The sequence below is a fragment of the Triturus cristatus genome, chromosome 3_2 (assembly GCF_964204655.1).
Source record: "Triturus cristatus chromosome 3_2, aTriCri1.1, whole genome shotgun sequence".
In the NCBI taxonomy this organism is placed as follows: domain Eukaryota; kingdom Metazoa; phylum Chordata; class Amphibia; order Caudata; family Salamandridae; genus Triturus; species Triturus cristatus.
In genome coordinates this window covers 853,533,402-853,551,941 of record NC_140584.1, presented here as the reverse complement: position 1 = coordinate 853,551,941, position 18,540 = coordinate 853,533,402, and the positions used below count along the sequence as shown (strand labels likewise).

At 45.3% G+C, this 18,540-nt stretch overlaps 1 protein-coding gene across 1 annotated transcript in view; it reads right to left on the bottom strand.

Annotated features, from left to right (window-relative positions):
* The window catches only part of LOC146858301 (uncharacterized), a 223,098-nt gene extending 213,229 nt beyond the window's left edge, over positions 1-9,869 (bottom strand). The window contains exon 1 of the mRNA XM_085649132.1: positions 9,585-9,869. The gene's annotated coding sequence lies outside the window, so the exon portion shown is untranslated. The remainder of the gene's footprint in view (positions 1-9,584) is intronic.
* Positions 9,870-18,540: the final 8,671 nt, after the last annotated feature.

Here is an 18,540-nt window from a genome sequence, read left to right as displayed (position 1 = left end):
TCCATTTGACTAAAAATAACTTGGCACTTACCCTTCCACGAGCAGACAAGCACATGCAGTTTGTGTTCTCAGCGATGGTGGGGTTTCTGCTGTCTTAATTGAGATGCTTCCAAAAGGTGAAGCTGGTAGAGCTCCCAAAGCTCACCTCTCAAAATGTCCTTCTGGCGTCTCAAATGCCGCTCTGGTCCATGCCTTTATCAGGACAGGGGTTTGTTTCATCACAAAAACCGCCTACACTCCCTAGGATAGTCGAACGTTCCCCAAGTCAAATCAAGACCTCTTTAGGCTAAGACAAAGTCATGACATCTAGAGCCCTGTAGATGGGTTTCCCTCGAACCCTGCTTCCTCCTGTCACCCTTGAAGCCTAAACGCCTCGGGCAATGAATGATAAATTCTCAACTGTCTCCCAGCCCATTCCCTACCTCCACTCACGCTACTCTGGCCACTTTCCAATGGTTCCTCATCCTCTTGGCATCCCTCAGGTACAGGTCTAGAAACGGATGAGTGGTTTACGGATGTCTGTTAAAAGGAGCTGATCCACTGAAACACGACAGAGCTACTAGGGACTCCCTAGAATAACACATTAATGTAATAGATCTCTTTAAATCCATAACAGGAAACAGCCTTTACTACCCAGCAAAAGCTACGTAGTACCATTACAATGTGGGCAATACAACGACCGCGTTGTTACCAAGCATTCCATTACCACACAAGTCGTTACAACGACTTGCATTAGGGAACATTTTGTTGGATTTTAAATCCAACACCTTCTCTACTGTTGCACAGACAGAGTTGGAATAGTAATATATACTTTTCCAAAGTCCAGCGCTTCCCTAAGACAAGTTGTTGTAACAACTTGCGTGGTAATGGAAAGCGCTGTAACACGTTCGTTGTATTGCCCACGTTTTAATGGCATGCGTTGTAAAAGGATGTGTGATTGTGTCATCCATCCATCCATAACTCATACTCATCGCCCTAAGACTTACCCAGGGTGCATAAACTTCAATCATCCCACTTAATAATGCTCGAGCCAGACTCTCTGAAATGCAGGTATTTGACATGGGTAAAGACAGGTCAGACCTGTTGTAGATTTTCTGCGCCTAAAGGCAGAGCTCTAAATTTTACCAGGTCAATGGAGAAGTTCATCCAGTTCAGTTTTTTGCATTTAATTCTGAAATGTATAGCCTTCATTTCATTATAATACATAAGAGCCCACAAACCCCACACCTCTCTAATTCACGTATTACAGTAGAGCTGTGAGGCTTCTAATCACCTGCAATAAGGAAATGGCATAGCTGCACAAATCTAGTCTCTTATTGCAGTTGAGGTGTGACCGCCTAATGCCTGCCGAAAGAGCCAACAGCGAAGGAGAAAGGTAGGTCACGGCGCTTCATTTAGTACAAAGGAGAGATTTATGACAATATGTTTATATTTTTGCACAGTACACCTATAGATTTGAAAAAAAAAACAAATGTATAAACTGATTTTAATATGTTTTTGCAAAAAATGACTTTGGTCCAGATATATAACCCTACTTTGCTTGCGCAAATGAGTTTGTGACCCGTTTGCGCATGCAAAATGTGAAAGGGCTATCTACAGTTCCTAAATAGTGAGTCGCAATTTATTTGCGACTCGCCATTTAGGAATTGCAAATTGCTATTAGGAAGGGGCGTTCCCTTCCTAATAGCGACCGCAACCCCATGTATGAATGTTTTGCGACTGCAATTGCGGTTGCAAAACACTCGCTAATTACCACCCTCTTCAAGAGGGTGGTCATGCAGTCGCAATTTGGAAAGGGGTCCCCAGGGAACCCCTTCCACTTTGTGACTGTCTCCAAAAATATTTATTAAGGGCAGGCAGTGGTCCCAGGGACCACTACCTGCCCTTAAAAAAATGAAAAGAAACGTTTCATTTATTTTAAATGCGTCCCATTTTCCTTTAAGGAAAATGGGCTGCATTTTAAAAACAAACTGCTTTATTTAAAAGCAGTCCCAGATATGGTGGTCTGCTGAGCCTAGCAGGCCACCATTCCTGGGAGGGCCAGTAATTCCCAATGGGCTCGCAAATTAGGAGAAATAATACTCACGAGCCTCGCAATTTGCGACCCCATTGGGAATCGCAAAGTGTTAAACTCACTGTTGTACATGCCAAATAGCGCCTCGCAAATCCTCTCTCTATATACCCACAACACGAGTGCAGGTTCCTTAATCAGAGGAAGGTTGGGGATTTTTATATATATATATATATATATATATATATATATATACACACACACATATATATATATACACACACACACCTGAATAAATAAATAAATGTTACAGTATAATAATAAAAGAAACTCTAGAAATTCACAGAAAAAACCCAAAGGTTAAAGTGAGGTTAGAGTAAGGTGAAAATTTAAGGTTAAACTTACATTCTTAACTCTAAAAACCTTTGAAGTTCACTAGTAGTTATACTTAAAGGAAATAACTATAAAATCGTGCCACTGCCATGCACAGTGTTGGTAGTTGAATTGACATTATTGATGACAGCACTGGGCATTGCGGTGGGGAATTACAGTCAATTCAGTAAACTAGACCTGGTGAATGTCATTGATTTTTAGGGTTTAAAATGTTAAGCCTGAACTGACATTTTCACCTAACTATAACTTCACTATAAACTTTGTTTTTTTCTGTGTTTTTTTTAGCTATTATTAATGATCCTAATTATATAATGCGTAAACAAGGAACAAGGGGACACTAAGTCAAGAGGGACCGAGGGTAAACAATATATTACAAGAGACAGTGGTCCCTACCAAGGAAACAAAGACATGAGCACAGAACTACAATTAGAGCTGTGTTGGCATACATCCGAATGGAAATAATTGTATTTATTTAAACATCCAACAAACACAGAAAGCACATAATATAAATACAATGCAGTGGGTAAAAGTGGCGGGAGATGGAAATCACCAGATCTCTGGCATTTGCCACCAAAGTGACTTTCAACTATACATATTTACAACAGTCACAGTGCGAGAAACATCTTGTGTTCCACACAGATCAGGAACAATTAATTGGAGTTAAGGATGTGGGTGTCGACCATGTTTCGATTCCAACTTAAGTATCAGGATCATCATCAGGACAAAGAGATCTATATGCCTGAGAGATAGCCTAAATGAGGCAGGGATTGAGCAGGGGGGGGGGCGGGGGGAGATAAGCAGAGAGTGGGAAAACGGGATAAAAGGGGGGTAGGGTTGGAAAAAGGAAAAAAGAGAAAAAGATAAACAGGTTAAAAAGGGCGGGTGGGTAATAACCAAATATAACATGCAAGTTGTGATAAGAGGGGTATAGTCAAGGGATGAATTACACATTCAGGAGTGGTCAATACGTAGTGAAAGCAGGCTTATAGGCTAGTGCTTCAGTAAATTATGAAGCGAATCTCATGTACACAAGGTGATGGGAAACTGGTCGCGGCTAAGGTGAACACAGAGTTAAATTACTGAGGCCATGCAGAGTGAATTGGAAGTGTACGGTTCTCAGCTGTGTACAATGCGAGGGTGCAGGGCCAGTCCTGATAGTGAGATTTGGTGAAGAGCTAATCTGAGTGAGATAGTTTCCTTATAAGGTCTTCCATGTAGGAATAATTCTAGAATAAAATGGAGTAAAAAGCAGGTGATGCGGTGGTAGAGTATCAGGTGCGGTATATAAAAACTTACTGCCAGCCAACATATTGGCGAACATAGAGGTCAGTAGGCGGGTCAGAAAGCAATGTCCTGCCCGTAGTACCCTTTGGGCCCAGGCTCGGAATCAAGAGGCAAATTAGAACCTAAGGAGTGAAAATACTGCAATATCTGAGCGTGCGCCGACTAGATCAGGTTGGTCCAGTCCTCCATTCGTTTCAGTCCAGTATGGAGGCTGTTAGTGCGTAAAATCCACTTCAGTTCCTCTTTATTGAGAATCCCGTTAATGTCTGTACTTCGTGGTGGTGGTTGGATCACATTAATAACTTGCCTCTTCAGATCATACTCTGTGTGTCCTTGACGTGTAAAGTGTTCCACCAGTGATGCATTAGGGGTTTGGCATCTCAACCTGACTTTTTGCGTGGTTTGACCAATATAAATCTGATTACATGGCACATACAACATTGTTGGTATTACAGTTGGAAAAATGGTTCAAGGTTCTGTCAATATTTCCATAGACCATTTTATTTACTCTCAATGGTCAAATGGCACACACTGCAACCTCCACACCTACCTAAAGTGGCCTAGCATAGATGGTATGCCCCACTTCTTGGTCAGTGACTGGGAGGTCTTTTTGGTTGGTAATGCTGCTCTTACTAGGTGGTCTTTGATGTTTTTTTTTTTCTGAATGCGAAAAGTGGGCATTCCGGTGTCATGCTGACTGCATTTAGTATTGTCCAGTGTCTTATAAAACATTTTTTCACCTGAATGGAAATCGGGGAGAAAGTTGTCGCACAAACCATACGGCCACTGTCTGTCTTCGGTTTAGGGGTCAAAAGTATGTCACGAGGGCCATACCGGGCTCATTTGAGTGATTTTTTAACAAGGATAGCCTCTATTAACGAGTTTGTTAGACAAAGTGTTTTGCTTCCTGAAAATAATCCTGCTTGAAGGAGCAGTCCCTTCTGATGCGTAGGAATTGTGAAAAAGGTAGGGAGTCTCGCAGTGCACGAGGATGATGGGTATTGTAGGCGAGTAAAGTGTTCCTCTCAGTCCTAATTTGACTTTTATTTTTAACATAAAACAGTGTTCAGGTCTTGGCCTGAGACCTAGCAGATTCTTGATCTCAATGCTGTTTTGCAGCCCTTTTAATGGTCAATTCTCCCACCCATGTCTAAAAAACATACATCTGAGGAAATGCCTATAGCATATGATAGAAGGCCGCTTCAGTTGTCCCACAGCTGAGCAGTTACTGGGGATTACTTAGAACATATCCTATAATCTAAATGGAATAAAGACACATGTGGGGCACAAAGTGATTTTGATTAAGCTTCAGTTGGGCATTCATTGCGATTCCGACAGTTCCTTACCTAGATCTGCCTTCCAGGCGCTTTTTGGAGCGCTCAGACACACTGCTTCATTCTTAGGGATTTGCACAGATTAGGAATCATACGCATCCTCTAGTCAGTAAAATGTATAAAGTGTGGTCAACCTCAGGTTCATTAGGTGTTTGCTCCCATGGAGCCATGATTGCTCTTTGAGGCGCTGCATGCACCTAAAACTGTCAACTTGACACTCCTTACTCCTTCCTGAATTTGGCGAATGACACGAGGGACCCAGATTAAAGAGATGGCTCACCTTGCAAGCCTCTCTGTTTGTCTCTGGAAGCATCTCGGCCTGTCTGTAATATTTTTGAAAAATTCAAAAAAAGCATTTGCAAATCCAAGATGCTGGCAACCAATGTCAAACCGATCTGCTTTTTTTCGTCTGGTATTAGCAAAGATGTTTTGATTTTATTAAAATTCTACATGTAACAGTTATTGGGTTTTTCAGCCAGGCTTCCTCTATTAGTCTGTTTTTGCACCATTCACTTTTTTCTTCCACCCACTCCTGCAGGCTTCATGGCGCAATGGGTCAGCCCACTTCTGCTTTTGACTCCTTCACTCTGGCTTATGGCATGCTGCCCATTCACAAGGAGAACAGCCACACAGTGCACACTTCAGTGCAAGGGACGTCTGCTAATTTGCACTTTTTTGAGACCCCAAAAATAATAATTTTGCCTTTCGCCAATGTTTTTTTTTTTTAGATTGACGAGAGCCCGGCAGCTTCCCTATCAATAATTTAGCAAAAACCATGAAGAACAAAATAAAAATGGTCAATAGGCTGGCACCCAACACCAGACTTATTGGATTTGCCAATTCTTGTTCACACTGTACCTGTCACCAATAAGCATTCTTTGTGCCCTTTCTCTGTAGGAGACTTACCATAACAGGATCACTCTAGTTTTAGTTCTAGGACCCGAGGTCTCCATCTGACCTGTTGCTGAGCCCCCAAATCACACTGTGCACTGAGCTTTCGGAGTACCCAAAGAAAGGACTCTGGCTGTCCAAAAGTGCCACCTCAAGAGAAGTAGTCAGGAGTTTTGGCCTTGTGCCAATTGGTGGACTGAATCCTTGTTAAATACCTACGGGGGTTACACAACACATTATAGCCTTAGAGCCAGATGTAGGAGGCTCTACCGGCCACTAAAGGCCCGCTCCAGTGTTAAAGACCCGAGCCAAAGGTGAGGGCCTTTAGCAGGGGAGCGGGCCTCCATTTGCAAGTAGACCCGATACAGAGTGCTCTAAGGCTATTAGAACATTCTTCCCCTAGAGGGAAGAATTTTCTTATTTGTGAAAACATCCCCTATAGCTCCGAGAGGCCTTTGTTCACAGCAACAGCAGTGAAAGGAAAAAACATTGGACTGCTGCTTTCCGGGCTCCTACCAACCATTAGAAGCCCAGAGATCTCCTTTGTCTTCAAAGAAGCGCTCAACATTCAAATGTTCTAATATAGCCTTAGAGCCCACTGTAGCGGGCTCTACCGGCCTTTAAAGGCCCGCTCCAGCGTTAAAGTCCCGAGCATCTGGTTTGGGCCTTTAACAATGGAGCGGGCTTGTAATGGCCAGCAGAGCCTGCTATAGATAGCTCTAAGGCTATTAGAACACTCCGCCCCCAGAGGGCAGAATGTTCTAATTTGGAAAAAAAGACTTCACGGAGCCAGAGGGGATTGTTATCCCCTCGGGCTGCATGAGGCCTTTTGACATTAGAATGTTGGAGCTCCAGGCATCTACCGGCCATTAGAAGTCCAGAACATTCCATTGTTTTCAATGTAGCTCCCAACATTCCAATGTTCTTATACCTTTTAGATGCTTTTCTTAGTGGAAGGCTTATTGCAGTCTGTGAGATGCTTAAGTCAAGGGAACACGGTGGGGCCACCAGACACTGCGACCCCAAACAGGAACATAGTAGTGTTTTAAGCATCACCCTAAATTCTTAGTTCACACTCATTCTATGCAGACGTCCCCCCGGTTATAGGAGCATCAATGTCACTTCTTCAGTGCAGCTCTCATTCGGGTGTTCACATCATAAGTAATGGTTTCACTGATAGGGTTAACGGTTGCAGCAATCATAATCTTTGCCTCCTTCAGACGAAGAGAACTTCTGTATCAGAATTTTCTCCTACATTATCCACACTTCATGGAAAGCGCCCTTAAGGTCACCCCCATGAGATCCAGGATTTAGGAACAATCCTTGCTGGGAAAGCTGTGCCACTCTGCCCCTTTTCATTTTATTATATTCAGTGGCTTATTCACCAGTGGGCTCAGCCGTTATGGAAGCAGGCTGGTGGCGCTAATGTTTCATGTCAGTGAGAATAAAATCTGTGATCTCATACGAGTGTTGTGATACTGCAGGAAGACTGTGTATACAAGATGATCGGTGTAATACGGATAACAGGATGAAGCAGCACAAAAATCCTGTTCCCTTTCAGGATATCTTAATTAATCTCGCTGTCGCTGACATAAATTGCTTACCAACCAGTCCACGACATTTGAGCTCGGGGACCTTGTAGTCTTTGTTGAGCTGAGTGCACTTACAATCCAGACCCTGCACAGTAGCATCTCTGTGGCTGCACCAAACAAACTCTGTGCACGCCCACCCTCTTTGTTTAGTGCTGGCCATCATCTAGCAACCAGAGTCCATGGCTGAGAGTATCCGGTTTAGGTAAATCTAACTCACGTAACTTTAGGAATGAATACCCGCCTCACAACCTGCCTTCCAGAGAGTCTTGGAAGCAAGCCAGGAAACATGCACTGGGCCCAGGTAAGCAAAGTGTACACATTTAAAGAATGCATGGGTTCTGTCTGGCTCCAAGATCCAACCAGTGCCGCAAAGCCCCATCCAGCCACTAAATGTACTTCATCTGGACTTAGAAGGAAACTGTGCACCAGCCCAGAGATATGTTTCAAAGGGACTTTATCTGCAAGGACCAGACATAAAAACTGGCAAAATTCGCCTATACAGTAACCTTGAAGGAGGAAGCTCTATGGAACAGTGTGGAGAAACTGAGCACCCTACCTGCCAAGATCCAGAAGGGAATCCTAGTGGACTGCAGCCTGCATGAGATTGTCACAAATAAATTAGGCATCCAGAACCCACAGGGTACTCGCCGCCCAGAAATGATGACCCAAGTTCATACTGGTCTATGAAGCCGATGTAGTGTTCTTGGACAGCAAACTAGGAAACGGGATAATTTATAGTCAAAACCATACATTGAAGCACCCACCTTTGCCCCCTTTGAACAGTTGTAGAAAAACAGGCTGCAGCAAAAAATTGAGTTTCCTGGAACACCTGACACACTCATTAAATGACATTAGACATGGTGCCCAGGTGATCAATGTTGCAGCCCTTACCAGATAAGTGATATTATGGTGTTTTATGAACTGTTGATTTTGTGAAGTTTTTTAACTGCAGGACTTTCCTAACTGTAAATAAATTCCTAACCCTTTTTCAAAGATACAGCCCTGGTTGTACATAGAGAGTATCGAGTGTAATTATTTCTGTCACACCACATCAGAGTTCCAAATACTGTACATCCCCGGAGTACAAGTCCTGACTACACGTCCTCAATACCCTTGAAAAGTCAAGCAAGCTGAGAACACAACCTGGAGTGAAATAGTACCCAAGCCTCAGGCCTCGAGTGGTGACCCCAATACTACCCGAAGATGCTGTCCAGTAAGGACTAACTGCGCTAAAAACCAGAGATCAGGCTCACACTCGACGCCTGCCAAGCTGCAGTGGCCTCTTTCCAAGAATGTTGTTTATGTGCTGGATGAGAACATGCTCCGCTCAGCCGCCGTGGTTTTCTGTTTCACCAATACCAAAGCAAATATCACGCCCAGTCCGACCTTTCCCAATGTAAGAAGAGTGAATTGGCATTTTGTTGCATTTTCCCTGCGCCTAAAACCCATTTTGTGCATAACTTTCCACGCACGCGCTGAGGCTCGATGAGCTAGGATGCGGACTGCATGGAGTATGAAGGAGGATCAGTCGCTGACACGGAGTCTCGTGGAACCTTTCAGTGGCATGCCAGGATGAACGTCTACGACACCCCTAGGTGGCCAAGTGATCTACTGGATGAAAAGGGTTAACTTGTCACCAGTGAAGGCCTCGTGAATCTGGGCTAACCCGAGCAGAGCGCCGGCAGCGGGCCCGCGCGCGCCTCGCTCCGGAGACGGGTTTACTCGTGTGTGGGACATAATACCGTCCATGTATGACAGAACCAAGCATAACATAATCTGAAGCACTGCCCTTTGGGGGGTAGAGTCGGTCCAACGGTGCTCTCTGGGGATGGGGAGCTGCAAGTCTGGAAATAAAAAGAGCAGGAGAGATTGGGAAACGCACTTTTATTCTCAAACACGTGAGAGTGGCGAGCAAACACAGTTATGTTATACGTGTAATAGCACCCACCCGCCAATAACTTGGTCTCATAGCGCTTTTACCGGCAGATGCATCACCGCGCAGCAACAAGACAAACACTGCTTGATGCCTCTGAATCCAACGATTCAGCTGGGTTTTTTAGCCACTATTAAGAAACTTACCGTGAAAGGTTCCCTATGCTCGAATTCCTGAGACTGGAGCCGTGAATCTGAGCTGCCTGCTACAGTCCGTCCCACACCCAGCCTCGGCGCACTCTGCAGCCAGAGCCCCTCTCAACAGAACACTGCCTCGCGCGGCTGCGCGCGCCCGAGGAGTGGGCAGGGTGTGTGGGCTGGTCCCGAGTGAATGGTTTGTCTGGCGTCGCGAGTCACGCGGAGAGAGTACGAGATGACATAAACTTGACATCAACTCTAACCTGGTCATCAAACCAAAGTGATAACCTGCATAAGTCATTCACCCGATAAATTGCATGGGACTAAAAGGAAGCTACGTGCTCGTGCTGTAACTGGCTACGCCGCTACAGGCCAGAAATGTCTGGGCACTTGCCAATAGCAGCAGGAACCCCTGCACCGCCTCAGCAGGATAACGAGGCCACGTGCAGCACCAAACGTGCTCCAAGGGTGCCAAACAGCAGTGCGCTGTCTTTTAAAATACATTTCGACGCACTATATTCGGCGCCACTATGAAACTTTCAAGGCATGCCCCACAGGCCGAGTTTCACATAGGGGGTACAGCCCAGTCACTGCAATTACCCCTTGGCGCTTTATGGGACGAGTACAGGCTCTTCTCCGCAATAATAATACTCAATATCAATCTAGTAATAATAGATGTTACTCTAAATGGAATAAGAGCAGCGCACATTAGTAGGACCTCTTCACTTTTAATCGAAGAGACGCCAGCGAAGTTGCTACATCTTTAATAAGGCCATCGCTGCCCAGTAGGACTTTAGCAGACCGCACCAGCATCCACTCTATGACATTCCACTCTACGACACTCTATGCCACTTCACTCTACGACACTCTATGCCACTCCACTCTATGATATTCTACTCTAAGACACTTTATGACACTCCACTCTATGACACTCTCCTCTATGCCACAAACATTTAGCCATGCTGATCAGCAGCCACACTGGTGTACAACACAGCTAACACACATTGGCAAATTCAATAGCTTTTGCACAGGCGAGGCTTTGCCAATAAAACCATCTGTTCCCAGCAGAACCTATATAATTTCAACAAGACAGTACCAGCATCTCAACAGGACCACTGCATCTTCAACAGGACAGTGACTAGCAGAGCTGCTATTCCTTAAATGGGACAGTATCGATACATAAAGCCCGCTATATATCGCTTCTGCCTGTTGGCCAGGACTAGCTCAATCTTACAGGCAAAGTTCGGATGTATCAGAGAAGGCATCCAACTTACCTTTTCCCTTTTTGATCTTAAGTCCTGACCTCACTGGAGTAGCTGCACAGGCAAGCCAGAGCGAGCCCCAGACTGCTGAAAGCTTGGATTAGCAGTCCGGGTCAAGAAGACTTGCAGGGGTTTGGAACCAACGTTCCTGGGTGTGCTCTACCTACTGGGCCAAATAAGCTCTGCTTCCAGAAGTCACAGACTCTTAAGGAAATTAGGGGGGCCCTTAGACCTCGCTCCCCTGCTTCCAGTTATTTTTGTTACTAATGAAATTGCTATTAAAAGTGTATGCTGAACAATACAGGTTATCATAAATATTTGGTGAAGAAAACAATGTTACAAATATCGAAATCAATTGCATAGTAGATACATTGTTTTATTGAATGATCATCTTACTATTCTGACTGCTACCAAAAATTATAACATGATAAATATTTTAGGATAATTGCAACATAAAGGGAAAAAAAGGGAACAGAAAGAGGGGAGAAAAAGAGGTGCCGTTAACTAAAAAAGTTTCCAATTCATAATATTATATAGATAAAACCGTGTATGTGAACTATAAATGAGCATGAAGTGCAAAAGCGGAGATTTCTGTACAAATAATTCTAATGCCAGAAAAGGCAAAAAAAACTAACAATAAAAAAGGCTCATGGAGGTTTCAATATTTCTTCAGCATTCCCTGAATTTTGAAATGTACCAGATATTGACTTATAAATATAAGGAGTCAAAGGAGACCATGTGTTATTTCTTTTTTACATCAAGGTCAAAAGTACGTAACTAAATTCTATTCAACTTCTGGTTCAAACAGGCCCCATTCCACCAAGCAGCAAAAGGCAATGTATCCTGTTGCTTTCAATCACATTAATCTGTTGAATAGTGAGTGCCATAAAAGATAAATAATTTAGCATTTACAAGGAAGTGAATACCAGGTCTTCCATAAACCGCCTATTATATTATGACAAGCTGGAGGAACCGCAGTATTTAATATATTACTACATCACAACCAGAATTGAGCTCAAAACTGTCTAATTCTACGGTAAAAAAAAAAAAGCATTCGACAGTAAGAAACATAAATCTTAAGCATGTCTAACAATATTCAGATTTCGAATTAACCATTTTATGTATAGCTCTTGGAGTGAATAATACTCTAATATAAAAGAAAAAAGTCAAAGTTGTACTATGCGACCTCAATGGCGATAAACTCTTCATTCAAACACAAACCCACAGATTGGCTGACTATGCACAGTCAATGTATGATTTCTATTCAATTTGAGATTTCTCTCTAACATTTCCAAGGGAAGTAGGGGGGCTTGGTCTCGCCAGTGGCAAGATGGCTGCCCACTGAGCGAGCTCTGCCAGCCGAGCCTGCTTAATCCGTCATCATCCGGCTTGTGGCTGTATAACTGGCAACCACTTGTTGCTGAAAGTGCTTCGCAGATGGATTGCTGAGCCTGACTTTGTGGGGCCAGGGACACCTGAAACGCGGTGCGGGCCGCCATCACTGTTGCAGCGGCTGGGTCTGTGCCGCTACGCCGGTTCCACACATGAGCCACAATTCCCTGCTGCTAGAGAGGACTGCAGCGGTGATCTTGGGAGACCGGGCTACCGCCTTGCTTGTGACCTACCAGCGGCCCCGGGGAGTCCTGCACTGTGGGCCCAGCAACCTTTGAGCGAAGCAGCTGCCCCGACTCTCGGGTGGCGCGGCCTATTTCGCATGCCCGGCTGGGCAGGCCCATCGCACCTGAAGACAGGCGCCCACCAGGCATGGATGCATCACGGCAGTGACTGGGAGGATGACTCGGCACCTACTGTGGCAGGATCCTACAAGTAAGGCTGCGGTGGCGGGGGAAGCCGAGAGCCACTGTATTAACTTTCCCTGGCTGGGGGTCCCTACCTACATCATACGCGAGCCACGGCGGTCGCGACCCCCCAGCCCGCACAGGCTCCCCTCTTGTGCTCTGCAACACAGACTGGCGTCGCTCCGCCGTGGGTAAATGCAGCTAATCTGCCTTCAAGCCGGCCCGTAGCCACACTGAGGCCTATAGCCGACCGCTCAGGGACCCCCCACGCTTCCCCGCCCCACATGCTCACCTACAGACTGCCTGAATCCAACAGGGGTTTTTGCTTCCCATTGCATCCTCTCCAATTATTGCGACTGACTTGTCCAGGCCTAGCACGTCAGCACCTCCAGCTTCTGGCCATTCAGCCGCGCCGTCAGGCCCGACCCTAAGTAGGCCTCCGCGCACTTGACCGGGCCAGCGAACACCTGAGTGCCCCTGACGTCATCTCTGTGTCGGCACTAGGCCGCGGATCGCTACCTGGTGCCCCTGCCCTCGCTGGGCCCATTTGTACTGACCAAATGCTTATCATCTACCGGGTGGCATGAGCTGACACTGGCCCCCGCACTCCTGGGGGACCCAGAAGAGTTACGGTGCAGTTCCATCGGGTGCGCTGCGCCAGACCCACCCCTGTGCCTTGATTCTCAGCGGCCTCCTCCTGGCCCAGCGCCACTTGCAAATCCGGCCACCACAGCCCACCTACGGTGGGCAAGGCTGATTAAGCAGCCCAAGCTCACCTTTACCGGTCAGAGGACAGGTAAGGGCGGCGAGCTGCCTCCAGATGCTGGCAAACAATCTACGCAGACGGACCCACCCAAGCCGCATGGCGATAGCCTTCCTACCTTGCGGCTTGAAGTCAAATCCAGCCTAAAATCTATAGACTCCAAGATTGACCATTTAACTTCCTGCCTTGATCAAGTCCATCAGCGGGTCGACACCCATGAGGCCCGAATCACTCAACTCGAAGCAAGGGTCTCGGAGGCAGACGACACTGGAGCGGAATATCGACAGCAACTCCTCAAGATGGATAAGGTCCTTGGAATTATTCAAGCTAAGAATGAAGATCTCAAGTCGCGCTCCCGTAGAAATAATATAAGCATCATCGGCATCCCGGAGTCCACAGTAACAGGGAAAATGGAGGACTCCCTTGAATCTCTCCTGCGCAAACTCTTCGGCTCAGTCCTGTCTGAACATTTTATCATCGAACGGGCACACAGGGGCATATGTATCAAGCCCTTTTCCCGTTAGTAAATGGGCCGATTCTCAGAATCGGTCCTTTTGCGAACGGGAAAATGCCTTTTGGGATGTATGATCCCAAAAGGGCATTGCAAATTAGAGAATTGCAAAATTTGCGATTCTCTATTTTGCGATTGCATTTAAGCCTTTGATTGCACTGCCTGATCAGTCAGTGTTCATACCTGGCCGCGCCACATCACACAATCTCCGCACCCTCTTTTGGGTAATGCACCAGATTAATCCCGCTTTACCTGCGGTGGCAGCGCTCCTGGATGCCACTAAGGCATTCGGCACACTGGAATGGCATTTTCTCTTCTACCTTCTTAACCGCCTGAATTTTAGCCAATGCTTCATCCAGAAGATCAACTTCCTCTATACACTGCCTTTCGCACGCATTAGGGTCAACAGGCAAGTCACTGAACCTATCATCACCACCAGGGGCACCAGACAGGGCTGCCCACTGTCCCAGATGCTCTTCGCCATTGAGCCTCTTGCGGTGCATTTATGCCAGCACCACACCCACAGGGGCATCGGCTTCTTAACCCGCAACCTGGTGACATCTATGTACGCAGATGATGTAACACTATATATTCGCGAGATGCCGGAGAATATAGCTCCAATGACTAGGGAGGTGATATGATAGGGCGGCTACTCTGGGGTACAAATCAACTGGGGTAAATCTGTCCTTTTCCCCCTCACCGACACAACAACATCGTTCCCCACTGAATATCCGTTCATTTGGGCAATTGGTCCCACTAAGTATCTTGGCATATGGCTGAGCTGAGATTTAGAAGAACTATGGAAAGCTAGTTTCGGGAGCGCAATAGAGTGGCTTGAAACTAAATTGTATGCATAGAATAAGCTCCCGCTTTCACTGGCCGGCTGAGACTCGATCGCCAAAATGGTGGTGCTTCCCAAATTTCTATATTTATTCTTAAGCATCCCGATTCCACTCAACTCGCAATTTTCCAAGAGACTACGCTCGAACATGATCTCCCTGACTTAGGCAGGTCACCATCCACGTATCACGTACGACATCCCCACGCTTCCCCCCCTCCTGCAGCGGCATGGGAGCCACAGACTTTCGACGGCATTCTGTGCTCAAGCCAGCTTCCTTCACTTCTGGCTGCACCCCACGCCCTCCAGCCACATGTGGCGGTTGAGGCAGATGTGGCCTCTCCGTGGCCAAACAGCTTTGTTCTTGCCATACAAGGCCTCTCGGGATGAAATCAACTCAGTGGAGTGCGTGCGCTGGGCGTGGGATGGGATCCGCAAATACACCCGGGGTGGGGACCTATACGTGTCAGCGATGCACCTGGCGAACAACCCTTGTTTTCACCACTACAAATGACTGGCATGGATCGCCGCACTGCGAACCTGGGCATACATACGAACGCCGATCTCTACCCCAACAGCAGCTTTCTTCCTTTCCCTGCTAACACGACCCCGCTTGACAAGCTTCTCTACTATCAAATTAGAGCGACCTGCAAAGGCCCCAACCCCGAAATCCCAGACGCGCCACAGCCTAACGCCGCTCTGGAATACGTACACTCCACTACATCCCCACGGAAACTTGTTACCAGGTTATACGCACTTACCCTGGCGGCTTCTCCTATTGACACTGAACGTCTGATTTAATTTAATTGACTGCCCTTCACCAACCCAGTGGCAGTACTGCTACAGCCAAACAAAATGTCTCTCCCCCAACTACTGGCTGCCACTCATTAATTTAAAATTTCTGCACCGGCTCTACCGCAAGCACCCCTTTCACACTACACAAAATGGGTCTGCCTGAAAACACTAGATGTGTGCGCGGCGCACCATCTGACGCGACCTTCACTCATCTGGCCTGGGCATGCCCTAAAGTAGTGGGCTTTTGGCAGGAGATATGCACAACCATCAGCGACTTCACTGTTGAACACATAGCTCCTAATCCGCTCACCTGTCTGCTGGGCCAAGTCAAGGGGGGTCACTGATGCCAAGTAAACTCCATAAATACCTCAAGTCAGTAAAACCCTCTACCCGCAAGCCCGCTGTCTGCCTTGCCCCTTGCGCTGTCTAACTGCTGTTACAATGTCATCTTCTGTTATGCCACTGAATGCATAATCTGTATAATGTCTTAAGGTTAATAAAGATTGGGGGCGGGGGGGGGGAAACATTTCCAAGGGAAGTCAAAAGAGAATATGGTTTGGAAGTCATGAGGGGTAATACATTTTAACCCAAAGAAAAGTCATTAGAACAAAACGAAAGAGGCAGAATAAAATTCTGCTTCGAAATATCTTCCGAAGCATCCATGAAATAATGATATTGGATGCACCACAGTTATTGTAAAGATCTATGTTTTGCATAGAAATGAATCTTTGAGGCTGTACAATAGCAGATGCCATCAGGAGAGGGTGGGAGAGTTGTTGGATCCCAGAGACTGACAGATGATACAGAGTAAATGTAAACCTCACTTAAGGTTTTACATATATAATGTACATACATTTTTACATAAAGTCATCTTCTTTTCATAAAGAAATAGCACTGTCTGCACAATATGTTAATTACAAGTGATGCTGGTTCTGTAATGAGGTGGGACTTGCGATATGTCCGGGATCCGTAATGTACCAGTAATAATGTATACAAGGATGTTCTGTATCTGATGTTGCAGGGATGTTTCATAACGACTCACACATTACATTACTTATTGAAATTAGGTGCTTTATTTACCAGTTCCAAAGACTAAATGTTATTTCCTTAAAAAGAAGACGCGTTGTTTTTTTATAGCTCTGGAAATTTGAGAGCACTGAATATGGCTGTGTTTAAGTTTGCCAAGTTGCTACCCTGCCAGAGTATGGCTGGTCTTGTTTATTGCCCTTCTCACCCTTACTTACTGCAGCAATGCTGCAGAGTTTGCAATGTAATGTATAATTAACACAGTATCACAGGGTAGCTTTGCTGTTACAATGCTTTTGGATCTGGCAAGCTGATGTAATTCAGAGGTATGCTATGAATGAGATGAAAGGTGTGTGTGCTTACAAAGGGCTATGTCCTTCAGGATGAGGTTACAATGAATAGGCGAGTCCACAGGGTAGTGTTACTGTAAACAAGTAAGCCGCCTCCAGTGCACCCTGTCGGCAGTGTAACATGTCTAGGTTGTGCAAAGTTCTTATTAGCGAGTGTAGTCCAATGTAGATTCTGATTAGTGGGCTTAGTTTGCGGTGTCTCTCACTGTTCATATATCTCCGTATTTGGGTAGTTTTTCTATGCAAACTAGCAACATATCCTTGAGAAGGCTAATAGTTACTTGAAAGTGTTTGTTGGTATAGCCCTTTTCTTGTGAGTTACCTTTATCATCACTTTGTTCTGTTCCTTGGACACTGGGCAGCTTACACTTATTTTGATGTGCAGCTGATGCCTCTTACTATCAGATGTATGGTACATTCTTTGTATTCTTGTGAAGGAGTTCTAGTGGTACTGATCATGGGTGAGCTGTTCTTTGGTTGTGCACGGGTAACATGAGAGTGGTTTATATAGTTGTGCCAACAATAAGAACCTGAGAGATGTAATCTGCTAAATATGAAGGTGACAACCTTTTGGGGTCAGTGTGTAACTTGTCAAAACAAATGCAGAGCCCTAAATATTTCCTTAGGGTCCCACTGCTGAATGCCAGGGTTGCCATTACCCTTTTGTTTCACTACCGTACATTTTCCTTTGACTTTACCTTATTCTTGCAAGTTCTTTTTTATCCACTTTATGCCTTCTTCGTTGTTGTTCCCACTTTCTTTCTCCTTCTTCATTTTCCGTCTTTTCCCGGGTCATGGTCTCTTGGTGAAAAATTAACCCCAACCTCCTAAAAAGAGTGTAGGTGTCCACCACAGACATATTATGTGGTGGGTACAGCTAGACAAGCAGATTTTGCACAGAAAGGCAGTCTCACCTATGAAGAGCACAGCCAACTAAAGCAATCCAATCTACCTGGAAAAGAGCGTCATGTGGAATAGTACTCCTGGTGGAGTGGCTGGCGGCACAGTTAGCTTGTTCTATCTTCTGTAAAGGAAGTTTTACACTGACAAAAGGAAACAATGATTTATGTGTAGTTTAAAAAAGTGTGAGTCTCCCGCCTAAACAGGAGTGTTAGTGTATGTACTTATTGTCCCTTGGCTTCATAAGCCATGCATTCATGCTGGATGGTTTCCAAACATGGCAAGGACGGCGCTCACATCATGTCCCAAGCCTTGGCCAGTCATCAGTGTGATAAGTTTCAGTACAGTTTTCTGCAGTTACTAGGGTCTCACTCAAGTCAATGTACCCAACTCATACCTTTAGATGTTCCTAATTCAATTCAGTCAGTCAGTCAGTCAGAAAGTCTTTATTCGATTTGCATCATAAAAGACATACTACATATTAGACAATTCGACTACAAAACAATTCATGTACAATACAAAAATAGACTGTAAAACCTTTAAAATGGTAGATAAAATAATGAATTAAAAATGATCACATCATGTTAAAAAATACAATAAAATGCAAAGAGAGACGTGCCGTTTATGCCATGGTAATTCAATTCTGCATTTCTAATTACATCAACTTTCTAAAATGGTGAACGTTTGAAGCGGTGTGGCTAAGATTTGAACTTATTGACAT